The 18234-nt window shown below is 38.9% G+C and overlaps 12 non-coding genes across 12 annotated transcripts; all 12 read right to left on the bottom strand.

Moving 5' to 3' along the window:
* Positions 1–475: 475 nt before the first annotated feature.
* Positions 476–547, bottom strand: trnae-uuc (transfer RNA glutamic acid (anticodon UUC)). The gene has a single exon. It is a non-coding gene; the product is annotated as a tRNA-Glu (tRNA).
* Positions 548–1735: 1188 nt separating this feature from the next.
* trnae-uuc (transfer RNA glutamic acid (anticodon UUC)) lies at positions 1736–1807 on the bottom strand. The gene has a single exon. It is a non-coding gene; the product is annotated as a tRNA-Glu (tRNA).
* A 2070-nt stretch (positions 1808–3877) lies between these two features.
* trnar-acg (transfer RNA arginine (anticodon ACG)) lies at positions 3878–3950 on the bottom strand. The gene has a single exon. It is a non-coding gene; the product is annotated as a tRNA-Arg (tRNA).
* A 305-nt stretch (positions 3951–4255) lies between these two features.
* Positions 4256–4327, bottom strand: trnad-guc (transfer RNA aspartic acid (anticodon GUC)). Its single transcript has one exon. It is a non-coding gene; the product is annotated as a tRNA-Asp (tRNA).
* A 1188-nt stretch (positions 4328–5515) lies between these two features.
* trnae-uuc (transfer RNA glutamic acid (anticodon UUC)) lies at positions 5516–5588 on the bottom strand. The gene has a single exon. It is a non-coding gene; the product is annotated as a tRNA-Glu (tRNA).
* Positions 5589–6776: 1188 nt separating this feature from the next.
* Positions 6777–6848, bottom strand: trnae-uuc (transfer RNA glutamic acid (anticodon UUC)). Its single transcript has one exon. It is a non-coding gene; the product is annotated as a tRNA-Glu (tRNA).
* Positions 6849–8036: 1188 nt separating this feature from the next.
* Positions 8037–8108, bottom strand: trnad-guc (transfer RNA aspartic acid (anticodon GUC)). The gene has a single exon. It is a non-coding gene; the product is annotated as a tRNA-Asp (tRNA).
* Positions 8109–9296: 1188 nt separating this feature from the next.
* On the bottom strand, positions 9297–9369 carry trnae-uuc (transfer RNA glutamic acid (anticodon UUC)). Its single transcript has one exon. It is a non-coding gene; the product is annotated as a tRNA-Glu (tRNA).
* A 1188-nt stretch (positions 9370–10557) lies between these two features.
* On the bottom strand, positions 10558–10629 carry trnad-guc (transfer RNA aspartic acid (anticodon GUC)). Its single transcript has one exon. It is a non-coding gene; the product is annotated as a tRNA-Asp (tRNA).
* Positions 10630–11817: 1188 nt separating this feature from the next.
* trnae-uuc (transfer RNA glutamic acid (anticodon UUC)) lies at positions 11818–11890 on the bottom strand. Its single transcript has one exon. It is a non-coding gene; the product is annotated as a tRNA-Glu (tRNA).
* A 1188-nt stretch (positions 11891–13078) lies between these two features.
* Positions 13079–13150, bottom strand: trnad-guc (transfer RNA aspartic acid (anticodon GUC)). Its single transcript has one exon. It is a non-coding gene; the product is annotated as a tRNA-Asp (tRNA).
* Positions 13151–14338: 1188 nt separating this feature from the next.
* Positions 14339–14411, bottom strand: trnae-uuc (transfer RNA glutamic acid (anticodon UUC)). Its single transcript has one exon. It is a non-coding gene; the product is annotated as a tRNA-Glu (tRNA).
* Positions 14412–18234: the final 3823 nt, after the last annotated feature.

Genomic DNA, 18234 nt, shown 5'->3' with positions numbered 1-18234 from the left:
AATCAGTCTAAAATGTGTTTGAAAAGAGAACAGCCAGACACAATGAAAAGTATACAGTATCATTCCCGGCTAAATTTCAATCAATTAAACATAGTGACGAGCCAGCCAGGAGTCGAACCTAGAATCTTCTGATCCGTAGTCAGACACTTTATCCACTGCGCCACTTGCCCCACAGACAACCTAAAGTCAGGTCACTCCTAGAACAGTGTACACAGTCATAGCTTTTGTCAACGACAAGGTTCTTTGGTTTTCTGTTACAGATGCATATCTTCATTTGATCCTCCTGTTGTTGCATGAATTTTACTGCAGAGCAAGAACTGCAAACATGAAGTGTATTCAACGTTTAAAAAGCCTTGTCAATTTTGAATCTACATAACATGTCACATTTCCTGAGGGAATACTTTTGTGTTGTGTGATACTGCAGCCAGTTAAAAAATGTTGTTACACAAGTGCATGGCACACGACAAGATGTCCTTTCCCATACCGGGAGTTGAACCCGGGCCACCTGGGTGAAAACCAGGAATCCTTACCGCTAGACCATATGGGAAGACATTTCCTTTAAAAAAACATCAAGGTCAAAACTATAAATGTTGAAATTATGCCTGTTGTAATTAAAAGCGCCATATTTTTTCTCAGAGATGTTGGGGAAAAGTCCAATATAAAATCAGTCTAAAATGTGTTTGAAGAGAGAACAGCCAGACACAATGAAAAGTATACAGTATTTTTCCCAGCTTGATTTTGGTCAACTAAAGACAGTGTTGATTCAGCCAGGATTTCAACCTTGAATCTTCTGATCTGTGTACACAGTCATAGCGTCTGTCACGACAAGGTTCCTTGGTTTTCTGTTACAGATGCATATCTTCATTTGATCCTCCTGTTGTTGCATGAATTTTACTGCAGAGCAAGAAATGCAAACATGAAGTGTATTCAACGTTTAAAAAGCATTGTCAATTTTGAATCTACATAACATTTCACATTTCCTGTTACTGAGGGAATATTGTTGTGTTGTGTGATACTGCTGCCAGGTAAAATCTGTTGTTACACAAGTGCATGCCAAATAATAAGGTTTCTATCCCATACCGGGAGTAGAACCTATGACACCTGTGCGTACACCAGAAATCCTTACCGATAGACCATATGGGAAAAGACTTGCTTAAAAAAAACATCACAGACAAATCTATAAATGTTGAAATGATGCCTTTTGTAATTAATAGCTCCATTTTTTTTCTCAGAGATGTTGGGATGAAAAGTCCCATATAAAATCAGTCTAAAATGTGTTTGAAAAGAGAACAGCCAGACACAATGAAAAGTATACAGTATCATTCCCGGCTTGATTTCAATCAATTAAATATAGTGACGAGCCAGCCAGGAGTCGAAACTAGAATCGTCTGATCCGTAGTCAGACACGTTATCCATTGCGCCACTGGCCCCACAGACAAGCTGAAGTCAGGTCACTCCTAGAACAGTGTACACATTCATAGCTTTTGTCAACGACAAGGTTCTTTGGTTTTCTGTTACAGATGCATATCTTCATTTGATCCTCCTGTTGTTGCACAAATTTTACTGCAGAGCAAGAACTGCAAACATGAAGTGTATTCAACGTTTAAAAAGCCTTGTCAATTTTGAATCTACATAACATGTCACATTTCCTGAGGGAATATTTTTGTGTTCTGTGATACTGCAGCCAGTTAAAAAATGTTGTTACACAAGTGCATGGCACACGACAAGATGTTCTTTCCCATACCGGGATTTGAACCCGGGCCACCTGGGTGAAAACCAGGAATCCTTACCGCTAGACCATATGGAAGACATTTCCTTTAAAAAAACATCAAGGTCAAAACTATAAATGTTGAAATTATGCCTGTTGTAATTAAAAGCGCCATATTTTTTCTCAGAGATGTTGGGGAAAAGTCCAATATAAAATCAGTGTAAAATGTGTTTGAAGAGAGAACAGCCAGACACAATGAAAAGTATACAGTATTTTTCCCAGCTTGATTTTGGTCAACTAAAGACAGTGTTGATTCAGCCAGGATTTCAACCTTGAATCTTCTGATCTGTGTACACAGTCATAGCGTCTGTCACGACAAGGTTCCTTGGTTTTCTGTTACAGATGCATATCTTCATTTGATCCTCCTGTTGTTGCATGAATTTTACTGCAGAGCAAGAAATGCAAACATGAAAGTGTATTCAACGTTTAAAAAGCATTGTCAATTTTGAATCTACATAACATTTCACATTTCCTGTTACTGAGGGAATATTGTTGTGTTGTGTGATACTGCTGCCAGGTAGAATCTGTTGTTACACAAGTGCATGCCAAATAATAAGGTTTCTATCCCATACCGGGAGTAGAACCTATGACACCTGTGCGTACACCAGAAATCCTTACCGATAGACCATATGGGAAAAGACTTTCTTAAAAAAAACATCACAGACAAATCTATAAATGTTGAAATGATGCCTTTTGTAATTAATAGCTCCATTTTTTTTCTCAGAGATGTTGGGATGAAAAGTCCCATATAAAATCAGTCTAAAATGTGTTTGAAAAGAGAACAGCCAGACACAATGAAAAGTATACAGTATCATTCCCGGATTGATTTCAATCAATTAAATATAGTGACAAGCTAGCCAGGAGTCGAAACTAGAATCGTCTGATCCGTAGTCAGACACGTTATCCATTGCGCCACTGGCCCCACAGACAAGCTGAAGTCAGGTCACTCCTAGAACAGTGTACACATTCATAGCTTTTGTCAACGACAAGGTTCTTTGGTTTTCTGTTACAGATGCATATCTTCATTTGATCCTCCTGTTGTTGCATGAATTTTACTGCAGAGCAAGAACTGCAAACATGAAGTGTATTCAACCTTTAAAAAGCCTTGTCAATTTTGAATCTACATAACATGTCACATTTCCTGAGGGAATATTTTTGTGTTCTGTGATACTGCAGCCAGTTAAAAAATGTTGTTACACAAGTGCATGGCACACGACAAGATGTTCTTTCCCATACCGGGAGTTGAACCCGGGCCACCTCTGTGAAAACCAGGAATCCTTACCGCTAGACCATATGGGAAGACATTTCCTTTAAAAAAACATCAAGGTCAAAACTATAAATGTTGAAATTATGCCTGTTGTAATTAAAAGCGCCATATTTTTTCTCAGAGATGTTGGGGAAAAGTCCAATATAAAATCAGTCTAAAATGTGTTTGAAGAGAGAACAGCCAGACACAATGAAAAGTATACAGTATTTTTCCCAGCTTGATTTTGGTCAACTAAAGACAGTGTTGATTCAGCCAGGATTTCAACCTTGAATCTTCTGATCTGTGTACACAGTAATAGCGTCTGTCACGACAAGGTTCCTTGGTTTTCTGTTACAGATGCTTATCTTCATTTGATCCTCCTGTTGTTGCATGAATTTTACTGCAGAGCAAGAAATGCAAACATGAAGTGTATTCAACGTTTAAAAAGCATTGTCAATTTTGAATCTACATAACATTTCACATTTCCTGTTGCTGGGGGAATATTGTTGTGTTGTGTGATACTGCTGCCAGGTAAAATCTGTTGTTACACAAGTGCATGCCAAATAATAAGGTTTCTATCCCATACCGGGAGTAGAACCTATGACACCTGTGCGTACACCAGAAATCCTTACCGATAGACCATATGGGAAAAGACTTTCTTAAAAAAAACATCACAGACAAATCTATAAATGTTGAAATGATGCCTTTTGTAATTAATAGCTACATTTTTTTTCTCAGAGATGTTGGGATGAAAAGTCCCATATAAAATCAGTCTACAATGTGTTTGAAAAGAGAACAGCCAGACACAATGAAAAGTATACAGTATCATTCCCGGCTTGATTTCAATCAATTAGATATAGTGACGAGCCAGCCAGGAGTCGAACCTAGAATCTTCTGATCCGTAGTCAGACACGTTATCCATTGCGCCACTGGCCCCACAGACAAGCTGAAGTCAGGTCACTCCTAGAACAGTGTACACATTCATAGCTTTTGTCAACGACAAGGTTCTTTGGTTTTCTGTTACAGATGCATATCTTCATTTGATCCTCCTGTTGTTGCATGAATTTTACTGCAGAGCAAGAACTGCAAACATGAAGTGTATTCAACGTTTAAAAAGCCTTGTCAATTTTGAATCTACATAACATGTCACATTTCCTGAGGGAATATTTTTGTGTTGTGTGATACTGCAGCCAGTTAAAAAATGTTGTTACACAAGTGCATGGCACACGACAAGATGTTCTTTCCCATACCGGGAGTTGAACCCGGGCCACCTGGATGACAACCAGGAATCCTTACCGCTACACCATATGGGAAGACATTTCCTTTAAAAAAACATCAAGGTCAAAACTATAAATGTTGAAATTATGCCTGTTGTAATTAAAAGCGCCATATTTTTTCTCAGAGATGTTGGGATGAAAAGTCCCATATAAAATCAGTCTAAAATGTGTTTGAAGAGAGAACAGCCAGACACAATGAAAAGTATACAGTATTTTTCCCAGCTTGATTTTGGTCAACTAAAGACAGTGTTGATTCAGCCAGGATTTCAACCTTGAATCTTCTGATCTGTGTACACAGTCATAGCGTCTGTCACGACAAGGTTCCTTGGTTTTCTGTTACAGATGCATATCTTCATTTGATCCTCCTGTTGTTGCATGAATTTTACTGCAGAGCAAGAAATGCAAACATGAAGTGTATTCAACGTTTAAAAAGCATTGTCAATTTTGAATCTACATAACATTTCACATTTCCTGTTACTGAGGGAATATTGTTGTGTTGTGTGATACTGCTGCCAGGTAAAATCTGTTGTTACACAAGTGCATGCCAAATAATAAGATTTCTATCCATACCGGGAGTAGAACCTATGACACCTGTGCGTACACCAGAAATCCTTACCGATAGACCATATGGGAAAAGACTTTCTTAAAAAAAACATCACAGACAAATCTATAAATGTTGAAATGATGCCTTTTGTAATTAATAGCTCCATTTTTTTTCTCAGAGATGTTGGGATGAAAAGTCCCATATAAAATCAGTCTAAAATGTGTTTGAAAAGAGAACAGCCAGACACAATGAAAAGTATACAGTATCATTCCCGGCTTGATTTCAATCAATTAAATATAGTGACGAGCCAGCCAGGAGTCGAAACTAGAATCGTCTGATCCGTAGTCAGACACGTTATCCATTGCGCCACTGGCCCCACAGACAAGCTGAAGTCAGGTCACTCCTAGAACAGTGTACACATTCATAGCTTTTGTCAACGACAAGGTTCTTTGGTTTTCTGTAACAGATGCATATCTTCATTTGATCCTCCTGTTGTTGCATGAATTTTACTGCAGAGCAAGAACTGCAAACATGAAGTGTATTCAACGTTTAAAAAACCTTGTCAATTTTGAATCTACATAACACGTCACATTTCCTGAGGGAATATTTTTGTGTTGTGTGATACTGCAGCCAGTTAAAAAATGTTGTTACACAAGTGCATGGCACACGACAAGATGTTCTTCCCCATACCGGGAGTTGAACCCGGGAAACCTGGGTGAAAACCAGGAATCCTTACCGCTAGACCATATGGGAAGACATTTCCTTTAAAAAAACATCAAGGTCAAAACTATAAATGTTGAAATTATGCCTGTTGTAATTAAAAGCGCCATATTTTTTCTCAGAGATGTTGGGGAAAAGTCCAATATAAAATCAGTCTAAAATGTGTTTGAAGAGAGAAAAGCCAGACACAATGAAAAGTATACAGTATTTTTCCCAGCTTGATTTTGGTCAACTAAAGACAGTGTTGATTCAGCCAGGATTTCAACCTTGAATCTTCTGATCTGTGTACACAGTCATAGCGTCTGTCACGACAAGGTTCCTTGGTTTTCTGTTACAGATGCATATCTTCATTTGATCCTCCTGTTGTTGCATGAATTTTACTGCAGAGCAAGAAATGCAAACATGAAGTGTATTCAACGTTTAAAAAGCATTGTCAATTTTGAATCTACATAACATTTCACATTTCCTGTTACTGAGGGAATATTGTTGTGTTGTGTGATACTGCTGCCAGGTAAAATCTGTTGTTACACAAGTGCATGCCAAATAATAAGGTTTCTATCCCATACCGGGAGTAGAACCTATGACACCTGTGCGTACACCAGAAATCCTTACCGATAGACCATATGGGAAAAGACTTTCTTAAAAAAAACATCACAGACAAATCTATAAATGTTGAAATGATGCCTTTTGTAATTAATAGCTACATTTTTTTTCTCAGAGATGTTGGGATGAAAAGTCCCATATAAAATCAGTCTACAATGTGTTTGAAAAGAGAACAGCCAGACACAATGAAAAGTATACAGTATCATTCCCGGCTTGATTTCAATCAATTAGATATAGTGACGAGCCAGCCAGGAGTCGAACCTAGAATCTTCTGATCCGTAGTCAGACACTTTATCCATTGCGCCACTTGCCCCACAGACAAGCTGAAGTCAGGTCACTCCTAGAACAGTGTACACAGTCATAGCTTTTGTCAACGACAAGGTTCTTTGGTTTTCTGTTACAGATGCATATCTTCATTTGATCCTCCTGTTGTTGCATGAATTTTACTGCAGAGCAAGAACTGCAAACATGAAGTGTATTCAACGTTTAAAAAGCCTTGTCAATTTTGAATCTACATAACATGTCACATTTCCTGAGGGAATACTTTTGTGTTGTGTGATACTGCAGCCAGTTAAAATATGTTGTTACACAAGTGCATGGCACACGACAAGATGTTCTTTCCCATACCGGGAGTTGAACCCGGGCCACCTGGGTGAAAACCAGGAATCCTTACCGCTAGACCATATGGGAAGACATTTCCTTTAAAAAAACATCAAGGTCAAAACTATAGATGTTGAAATTATGCCTGTTGTAATTAAAAGCGCCATATTTTTTCTCAGAGATGTTGGGGAAAAGTCCAATATAAAATCAGTCTAAAATGTGTTTGAAGAGAGAACAGCCAGACACAATGAAAAGTATACAGTATTTTTCCCAGCTTGATTTTGGTCAACTAAAGACAGTGTTGATTCAGCCAGGATTTCAACCTTGAATCTTCTGATCTGTGTACACAGTCATAGCGTCTGTCACGACAAGGTTCCTTGGTTTTCTGTTACAGATGCATATCTTCATTTGATCCTCCTGTTGTTGCATGAATTTTACTGCAGAGCAAGAAATGCAAACATGAAGTGTATTCAACGTTTAAAAAGCATTGTCAATTTTGAATCTACATAACATTTCACATTTCCTGTTACTGAGGGAATATTGTTGTGTTGTGTGATACTGCTGCCAGGTAAAATCTGTTGTTACACAAGTGCATGCCAAATAATAAGGTTTCTATCCCATACCGGGAGTAGAACCTATGACACCTGTGCGTACACCAGAAATCCTTACCGATAGACCATATGGGAAAAGACTTGCTTAAAAAAAACATCACAGACAAATCTATAAATGTTGAAATGATGCCTTTTGTAATTAATAGCTCCATTTTTTTTCTCAGAGATGTTGGGATGAAAAGTCCCATATAAAATCAGTCTAAAATGTGTTTGAAAAGAGAACAGCCAGACACAATGAAAAGTATACAGTATCATTCCCGGCTTGATTTCAATCAATTAAATATAGTGACGAGCCAGCCAGGAGTCGAAACTAGAATCGTCTGATCCGTAGTCAGACACGTTATCCATTGCGCCACTGGCCCCACAGACAAGCTGAAGTCAGGTCACTCCTAGAACAGTGTACACATTCATAGCTTTTGTCAACGACAAGGTTCTTTGGTTTTCTGTTACAGATGCATATCTTCATTTGATCCTCCTGTTGTTGCATGAATTTTACTGCAGAGCAAGAACTGCAAACATGAAGTGTATTCAACGTTTAAAAAGCCTTGTCAATTTTGAATCTACATAACATGTCACATTTCCTGAGGGAATATTTTTGTGTTGTGTGATACTGCAGCCAGTTAAAAAATGTTGTTACACAAGTGCATGGCACACGACAAGATGTTCTTTCCCATACCGGGAGTTGAACCCGGGCCACCTGGATGACAACCAGGAATCCTTACCGCTACACCATATGGGAAGACATTTCCTTTAAAAAAACATCAAGGTCAAAACTATAAATGTTGAAATTATGCCTGTTGTAATTAAAAGCGCCATATTTTTTCTCAGAGATGTTGGGGAAAAGTCCAATATAAAATCAGTCTAAAATGTGTTTGAAGAGAGAACAGCCAGACACAATGAAAAGTATACAGTATTTTTCCCAGCTTGATTTTGGTCAACTAAAGACAGTGTTGATTCAGCCAGGATTTCAACCTTGAATCTTCTGATCTGTGTACACAGTCATAGCGTCTGTCACGACAAGGTTCCTTGGTTTTCTGTTACAGATGCATATCTTCATTTGATCCTCCTGTTGTTGCATGAATTTTACTGCAGAGCAAGAAATGCAAACATGAAAGTGTATTCAACGTTTAAAAAGCATTGTCAATTTTGAATCTACATAACATTTCACATTTCCTGTTACTGAGGGAATATTGTTGTGTTGTTTGATACTGCTGCCAGGTAAAATCTGTTGTTACACAAGTGCATGCCAAATAATAAGGTTTCTATCCCATACCGGGAGTAGAACCTATGACACCTGTGCGTACACCAGAAATCCTTACCGATAGACCATATGGGAAAAGACTTTCTTAAAAAAAACATCACAGACAAATCTATAAATGTTGAAATGATGCCTTTTGTAATTAATAGCTCCATTTTTTTTCTCAGAGATGTTGGGATGAAAAGTCCCATATAAAATCAGTCTAAAATGTGTTTGAAAAGAGAACAGCCAGACACAATGAAAAGTATACAGTATCATTCCCGGCTTGATTTCAATCAATTAAATATAGTGACGAGCCAGCCAGGAGTCGAAACTAGAATCGTCTGATCCGTAGTCAGACACGTTATCCATTGCGCCACTGGCCCCACAGACAAGCTGAAGTCAGGTCACTCCTAGAACAGTGTACACATTCATAGCTTTTGTCAACGACAAGGTTCTTTGGTTTTCTGTTACAGATGCATATCTTCATTTGATCCTCCTGTTGTTGCATGAATTTTACTGCAGAGCAAGAACTGCAAACATGAAGTGTATTCAACGTTTAAAAAGCCTTGTCAATTTTGAATCTACATAACATGTCACATTTCCTGAGGGAATATTTTTGTGTTCTGTGATACTGCAGCCAGTTAAAAAAATTTGTTACACAAGTGCATGGCACACGACAAGATGTTCTTCCACATACCGGGAGTTGAACCCGGGCCACCTGGGTGAAAACCAGGAATCCTTACCGCTAGACCATATGGGAAGACATTTCCTTTAAAAAAACATCAAGGTCAAAACTATAAATGTTGAAATTATGCCTGTTGTAATTAAAAGCGCCATATTTTTTCTCAGAGATGTTGGGGAAAAGTCCAATATAAAATCAGTCTAAAATGTGTTTGAAGAGAGAAAAGCCAGACACAATGAAAAGTATACAGTATTTTTCCCAGCTTGATTTTGGTCAACTAAAGACAGTGTTGATTCAGCCAGGATTTCAACCTTGAATCTTCTGATCTGTGTACACAGTCATAGCGTCTGTCACGACAAGGTTCCTTGGTTTTCTGTTACAGATGCATATCTTCATTTGATCCTCCTGTTGTTGCATGAATTTTACTGCAGAGCAAGAAATGCAAACATGAAGTGTATTCAACGTTTAAAAAGCATTGTCAATTTTGAATCTACATAACATTTCACATTTCCTGTTACTGAGGGAATATTGTTGTGTTGTGTGATACTGCTGCCAGGTAAAATCTGTTGTTACACAAGTGCATGCCAAATAATAAGGTTTCTATCCCATACCGGGAGTAGAACCTATGACACCTGTGCGTACACCAGAAATCCTTACCGATAGACCATATGGGAAAAGACTTGCTTAAAAAAAACATCACAGACAAATCTATAAATGTTGAAATGATGCCTTTTGTAATTAATAGCTCCATTTTTTTTCTCAGAGATGTTGGGATGAAAAGTCCCATATAAAATCAGTCTAAAATGTGTTTGAAAGGAGAACAGCCAGACACAATGAAAAGTATACAGTATCATTCCCGGCTTGATTTCAATCAATTAAATATAGTGACGAGCCAGCCAGGAGTCGAAACTAGAATCGTCTGATCCGTAGTCAGACACGTTATCCATTGCGCCACTGGCCCCACAGACAAGCTGAAGTCAGGTCACTCCTAGAACAGTGTACACATTCATAGCTTTTGTCAACGACAAGGTTCTTTGGTTTTCTGTTACAGATGCATATCTTCATTTGATCCTCCTGTTGTTGCATGAATTTTACTGCAGAGCAAGAACTGCAAACATGAAGTGTATTCAACGTTTAAAAAGCCTTGTCAATTTTGAATCTACATAACATGTCACATTTCCTGAGGGAATATTTTTGTGTTGTGTGATACTGCAGCCAGTTAAAAAATGTTGTTACACAAGTGCATGGCACACGACAAGATGTTCTTTCCCATACCGGGAGTTGAACCCGGGCCACCTGGATGACAACCAGGAATCCTTACCGCTACACCATATGGGAAGACATTTCCTTTAAAAAAACATCAAGGTCAAAACTATAAATGTTGAAATTATGCCTGTTGTAATTAAAAGCGCCATATTTTTTCTCAGAGATGTTGGGGAAAAGTCCAATATAAAATCAGTCTAAAATGTGTTTGAAGAGAGAACAGCCAGACACAATGAAAAGTATACAGTATTTTTCCCAGCTTGATTTTGGTCAACTAAAGACAGTGTTGATTCAGCCAGGATTTCAACCTTGAATCTTCTGATCTGTGTACACAGTCATAGCGTCTGTCACGACAAGGTTCCTTGGTTTTCTGTTACAGATGCATATCTTCATTTGATCCTCCTGTTGTTGCATGAATTTTACTGCAGAGCAAGAAATGCAAACATGAAAGTGTATTCAACGTTTAAAAAGCATTGTCAATTTTGAATCTACATAACATTTCACATTTCCTGTTACTGAGGGAATATTGTTGTGTTGTTTGATACTGCTGCCAGGTAAAATCTGTTGTTACACAAGTGCATGCCAAATAATAAGGTTTCTATCCCATACCGGGAGTAGAACCTATGACACCTGTGCGTACACCAGAAATCCTTACCGATAGACCATATGGGAAAAGACTTTCTTAAAAAAAACATCACAGACAAATCTATAAATGTTGAAATGATGCCTTTTGTAATTAATAGCTCCATTTTTTTTCTCAGAGATGTTGGGATGAAAAGTCCCATATAAAATCAGTCTAAAATGTGTTTGAAAAGAGAACAGCCAGACACAATGAAAAGTATACAGTATCATTCCCGGCTTGATTTCAATCAATTAAATATAGTGACGAGCCAGCCAGGAGTCGAAACTAGAATCGTCTGATCCGTAGTCAGACACGTTATCCATTGCGCCACTGGCCCCACAGACAAGCTGAAGTCAGGTCACTCCTAGAACAGTGTACACATTCATAGCTTTTGTCAACGACAAGGTTCTTTGGTTTTCTGTTACAGATGCATATCTTCATTTGATCCTCCTGTTGTTGCATGAATTTTACTGCAGAGCAAGAACTGCAAACATGAAGTGTATTCAACGTTTAAAAAGCCTTGTCAATTTTGAATCTACATAACATGTCACATTTCCTGAGGGAATATTTTTGTGTTCTGTGATACTGCAGCCAGTTAAAAAAATTTGTTACACAAGTGCATGGCACACGACAAGATGTTCTTCCACATACCGGGAGTTGAACCCGGGCCACCTGGGTGAAAACCAGGAATCCTTACCGCTAGACCATATGGGAAGACATTTCCTTTAAAAAAACATCAAGGTCAAAACTATAAATGTTGAAATTATGCCTGTTGTAATTAAAAGCGCCATATTTTTTCTCAGAGATGTTGGGGAAAAGTCCAATATAAAATCAGTCTAAAATGTGTTTGAAGAGAGAAAAGCCAGACACAATGAAAAGTATACAGTATTTTTCCCAGCTTGATTTTGGTCAACTAAAGACAGTGTTGATTCAGCCAGGATTTCAACCTTGAATCTTCTGATCTGTGTACACAGTCATAGCGTCTGTCACGACAAGGTTCCTTGGTTTTCTGTTACAGATGCATATCTTCATTTGATCCTCCTGTTGTTGCATGAATTTTACTGCAGAGCAAGAAATGCAAACATGAAGTGTATTCAACGTTTAAAAAGCATTGTCAATTTTGAATCTACATAACATTTCACATTTCCTGTTACTGAGGGAATATTGTTGTGTTGTGTGATACTGCTGCCAGGTAAAATCTGTTGTTACACAAGTGCATGCCAAATAATAAGGTTTCTATCCCATACCGGGAGTAGAACCTATGACACCTGTGCGTACACCAGAAATCCTTACCGATAGACCATATGGGAAAAGACTTGCTTAAAAAAAACATCACAGACAAATCTATAAATGTTGAAATGATGCCTTTTGTAATTAATAGCTCCATTTTTTTTCTCAGAGATGTTGGGATGAAAAGTCCCATATAAAATCAGTCTAAAATGTGTTTGAAAAGAGAACAGCCAGACACAATGAAAAGTATACAGTATCATTCCCGGCTTGATTTCAATCAATTAAATATAGTGACGAGCCAGCCAGGAGTCGAAACTAGAATCGTCTGATCCGTAGTCAGACACGTTATCCATTGCGCCACTGGCCCCACAGACAAGCTGAAGTCAGGTCACTCCTAGAACAGTGTACACATTCATAGCTTTTGTCAACGACAAGGTTCTTTGGTTTTCTGTTACAGATGCATATCTTCATTTGATCCTCCTGTTGTTGCATGAATTTTACTGCAGAGCAAGAACTGCAAACATGAAGTGTATTCAACGTTTAAAAAGCCTTGTCAATTTTGAATCTACATAACATGTCACATTTCCTGAGGGAATATTTTTGTGTTGTGTGATACTGCAGCCAGTTAAAAAATGTTGTTACACAAGTGCATGGCACACGACAAGATGTTCTTTCCCATACCGGGAGTTGAACCCGGGCCACCTGGATGACAACCAGGAATCCTTACCGCTACACCATATGGGAAGACATTTCCTTTAAAAAAACATCAAGGTCAAAACTATAAATGTTGAAATTATGCCTGTTGTAATTAAAAGCGCCATATTTTTTCTCAGAGATGTTGGGGAAAAGTCCAATATAAAATCAGTCTAAAATGTGTTTGAAGAGAGAACAGCCAGACACAATGAAAAGTATACAGTATTTTTCCCAGCTTGATTTTGGTCAACTAAAGACAGTGTTGATTCAGCCAGGATTTCAACCTTGAATCTTCTGATCTGTGTACACAGTCATAGCGTCTGTCACGACAAGGTTCCTTGGTTTTCTGTTACAGATGCATATCTTCATTTGATCCTCCTGTTGTTGCATGAATTTTACTGCAGAGCAAGAAATGCAAACATGAAAGTGTATTCAACGTTTAAAAAGCATTGTCAATTTTGAATCTACATAACATTTCACATTTCCTGTTACTGAGGGAATATTGTTGTGTTGTTTGATACTGCTGCCAGGTAAAATCTGTTGTTACACAAGTGCATGCCAAATAATAAGGTTTCTATCCCATACCGGGAGTAGAACCTATGACACCTGTGCGTACACCAGAAATCCTTACCGATAGACCATATGGGAAAAGACTTTCTTAAAAAAAACATCACAGACAAATCTATAAATGTTGAAATGATGCCTTTTGTAATTAATAGCTCCATTTTTTTTCTCAGAGATGTTGGGATGAAAAGTCCCATATAAAATCAGTCTAAAATGTGTTTGAAAAGAGAACAGCCAGACACAATGAAAAGTATACAGTATCATTCCCGGCTTGATTTCAATCAATTAAATATAGTGACGAGCCAGCCAGGAGTCGAAACTAGAATCGTCTGATCCGTAGTCAGACACGTTATCCATTGCGCCACTGGCCCCACAGACAAGCTGAAGTCAGGTCACTCCTAGAACAGTGTACACATTCATAGCTTTTGTCAACGACAAGGTTCTTTGGTTTTCTGTTACAGATGCATATCTTCATTTGATCCTCCTGTTGTTGCATGAATTTTACTGCAGAGCAAGAACTGCAAACATGAAGTGTATTCAACGTTTAAAAAGCCTTGTCAATTTTGAATCTACATAACATGTCACATTTCCTGAGGGAATATTTTTGTGTTCTGTGATACTGCAGCCAGTTAAAAAAATTTGTTACACAAGTGCATGGCACACGACAAGATGTTCTTCCACATACCGGGAGTTGAACCCGGGCCACCTGGGTGAAAACCAGGAATCCTTACCGCTAGACCATATGGGAAGACATTTCCTTTAAAAAAACATCAAGGTCAAAACTATAAATGTTGAAATTATGCCTGTTGTAATTAAAAGCGCCATATTTTTTCTCAGAGATGTTGGGGAAAAGTCCAATATAAAATCAGTCTAAAATGTGTTTGAAGAGAGAAAAGCCAGACACAATGAAAAGTATACAGTATTTTTCCCAGCTTGATTTTGGTCAACTAAAGACAGTGTTGATTCAGCCAGGATTTCAACCTTGAATCTTCTGATCTGTGTACACAGTCATAGCGTCTGTCACGACAAGGTTCCTTGGTTTTCTGTTACAGATGCATATCTTCATTTGATCCTCCTGTTGTTGCATGAATTTTACTGCAGAGCAAGAAATGCAAACATGAAGTGTATTCAACGTTTAAAAAGCATTGTCAATTTTGAATCTACATAACATTTCACATTTCCTGTTACTGAGGGAATATTGTTGTGTTGTGTGATACTGCTGCCAGGTAAAATCTGTTGTTACACAAGTGCATGCCAAATAATAAGGTTTCTATCCCATACCGGGAGTAGAACCTATGACACCTGTGCGTACACCAGAAATCCTTACCGATAGACCATATGGGAAAAGACTTGCTTAAAAAAAACATCACAGACAAATCTATAAATGTTGAAATGATGCCTTTTGTAATTAATAGCTACATTTTTTTTCTCAGAGATGTTGGGATGAAAAGTCCCATATAAAATCAGTCTACAATGTGTTTGAAAAGAGAACAGCCAGACACAATGAAAAGTATACAGTATCATTCCCGGCTTGATTTCAATCAATTAAATATAGTGACGAGCCAGCCAGGAGTCGAACCTAGAATCTTCTGATCCGTAGTCAGACACTTTATCCATTGCGCCACTTGCCCCACAGACAAGCTGAAGTCAGGTCACTCCTAGAACAGTGTACACAGTCATAGCTTTTGTCAACGACAAGGTTCTTTGGTTTTCTGTTACAGATGCATATCTTCATTTGATCCTCCTGTTGTTGCATGAATTTTACTGCAGAGCAAGAACTGCAAACATGAAGTGTATTCAACGTTTAAAAAGCATTGTCAATTTTGAATCTACATAACATGTCACATTTCCTGTTACACTGTCACCACCGACAAATCCACTATAATTGAGAATTTCAATAAGCATTTTTCTACGGCTGGCCATGCTTTCCACCTGGCTACCCCTACCCCGGACAACAGCACTGCCCTCCCCTCTGCTACTCGCCCAAGCCTTCCCCATTTCTCTTTCTCCCAAATACAGTCAGCTGATGTTCTAAATGAGCTGCAAAATCTGGACCCTTACAAATCAGCCGGGCTAGATAATCTGGAACCTTTCTTTCTAAAACTATCTGCTGAAATTGTTGCCACCCCTATTACTAGCCTCTTCAACCTCTCTTTCGTGTCGTCTGAGATCCCCAAAAATTGGAAAGCAGCTGCGGTTATCCCCCTCTTCAAAGGGGGGGACACCCTTGACCCTAACTGCTACAGACCTATATCTATCCTACCCTGCCTTTCTAAGGTCTTCGAAAGCCAAGTCAACAAACAGATTACCGACCATTTCGAATCCCACCACACCTTCTCCGCTATGCAATCTGGTTTCAGAGCTGGTCATGGGTGCACCTCAGCCACGCTCAAGGTCATAAACGATATCGTAACCGCCATCGATAGGAAACAATACTGTGCAGCCGTATTCATTGACCTGGCCAAGGCCTTTGACTCTGTCAATCACCACATCCTCATTGGCAGACTCGACAGCCTTGGTTTCTCTAATGATTGCCTCGCCTGGTTCACCAACTACTTCTCTGATCGAGTTCAGTGTGTCAAATCGGAGGGTCTGTTGTCCGGGCCTCTGGCAGTCTCTATGGGGGTGCCACAGGGTTCAATTCTTGGACCGACTCTCTTCTCTGTTTACATCAATGATGTCGCTCTTGCTGCTGGTGATTCTCTGATCCACCTCTACGCAGACGACACTATTCTGTATACTTCTGGCCCTTCTTTTGACACTGTGTTAACAACCCTCCAGGCGAGCTTCAATGCCATACAACTCTCCTTCCGTGGCCTCCAACTGCTCTTAAATACAAGTAAAACCAAATGCATGCTCTTCAACCGATCGCTGCCTGCTCCTGCCCGCCTGTCCAACATCACTACTTTGGACGGCTCTGACTTAGAATATGTGGACAACTACAAATACCTAGGTGTCTGGTTAGACTGTAAACTCTCCTTCCAGACTCACATCAAACATCTCCAATCCAAAGTCAAATCTAGAATTGGCTTCCTATTCCGCAACAAAGCATCCTTTACTCATGCTGCCAAACATACCCTTGTAAAACTGACCATCCTACCAATCCTCGACTTCGGTGATGTCATTTACAAAATAGCCTCCAAAACCCTACTCAATAAATTGGATGCAGTCTATCACAGTGCCATCCGTTTTGTCACCAAAGCCCCATATACTACCCACCACTGCGACCTGTACACTCTCGTTGGCTGGCCCTCGCTTCATACTCGTCGCCAAACCCACTGGTTCCAGGTCATCTACAAGACCCTGCTAGGTAAAGTCCCCCCTTATCTCAGCTCGCTGGTCACCATAGCAGCACCTACCTGTAGCACGCGCTCCAGCAGGTATATCTCTCTAGTCACCCCCAAAACCAATTCTTCCTTTGGACGCCTCTCCTTCCAGTTCTCTGCTGCCAATGACTGGAACGAACTACAAAAATCTCTGAAACTGGAAACACCTATCTCCCTCACTAGCTTTAAGCACCAGCTGTCAGAGCAGCTCATAGATTACTGCACCTGTACATAACCCATCTACAATTTAGCCCAAACAACTACCTCTTTACCTACTGTATTTATTTATTAATTTATTTTGCTCCTTTGCACCCCATTATTTCTGTCTCTACTTTGCACTTTCTTCCACTGCAAACCAACCATTCCAGTGTTTTTTTAGTTTCTATTTGACTTGCTGTGTTGTACTCACTTCGCCTCCATGGCCTTTTATATTTTTATTTATTTATACATATATTTGTTTGCCTTCACCTCCCTTATCTCACCTCACTTGCTCACATTGTATATAGACTTATTATTTTTTTTTTTCACTGTATTATTGACTATATGTTTGTTTTACTCCATGTGTAACTATGTGTTGTTGTATGTGTCGAACTGCTTTGCTTTATCTTGGCCAGGTCGCAATTGTAAATGAGAACGTGTTCTCAATTTGCCTACCTGGTTAAATAAAGGTTAAATAAATAAAATAAAAATAAAATAAAAAAAACTGAGGGAATATTGTTGTGTTGTGTGATACTGCTGCCAGGTAAAATCTGTTGTTACACAAGTGCATGCCAAATAATAAGGTTTCTATCCCATACCGGGAGTAGAACCTATGACACCTGTGCGTACACCAGAAATCCTTACCGATAGACCATATGGGAAAAGTCTTTCTTAAAAAAAACATCACAGACAAATCTATAAATGTTGAAATGATGCCTTTTGTAATTAATAGCTACATTTTTTTTCTCAGAGATGTTGGGATGAAAAGTCCCATATAAAATCAGTCTAAAATGTGTTTGAAAAGAGAACAGCCAGACACAATGAAAAGTATACAGTATCATTCCCGGCTTGATTTCAATCAATTAAATATAGTTACGAGCCAGCCAGGAGTCGAAACTAGAATCTTCTGATCCGTAGTCAGACACGTTATCCATTGTGCCACTGGCCCCACAGACAAGTTTAGTCAGGTCACTCCTAGAACAGTGTACACAGTCATAGCTTTTGTCAACGACAAGGTTCTTTGGTTTTCTGTTACAGATGCATATT

The sequence above is a fragment of the Salvelinus fontinalis genome, unplaced genomic scaffold, assembly GCF_029448725.1.
Source record: "Salvelinus fontinalis isolate EN_2023a unplaced genomic scaffold, ASM2944872v1 scaffold_1374, whole genome shotgun sequence".
NCBI classification, from domain to species: Eukaryota; Metazoa; Chordata; class Actinopteri; order Salmoniformes; family Salmonidae; genus Salvelinus; species Salvelinus fontinalis.
Note: the sequence above shows the minus strand (reverse complement) of the source record. Positions and strands in the feature narration are given on the sequence as shown.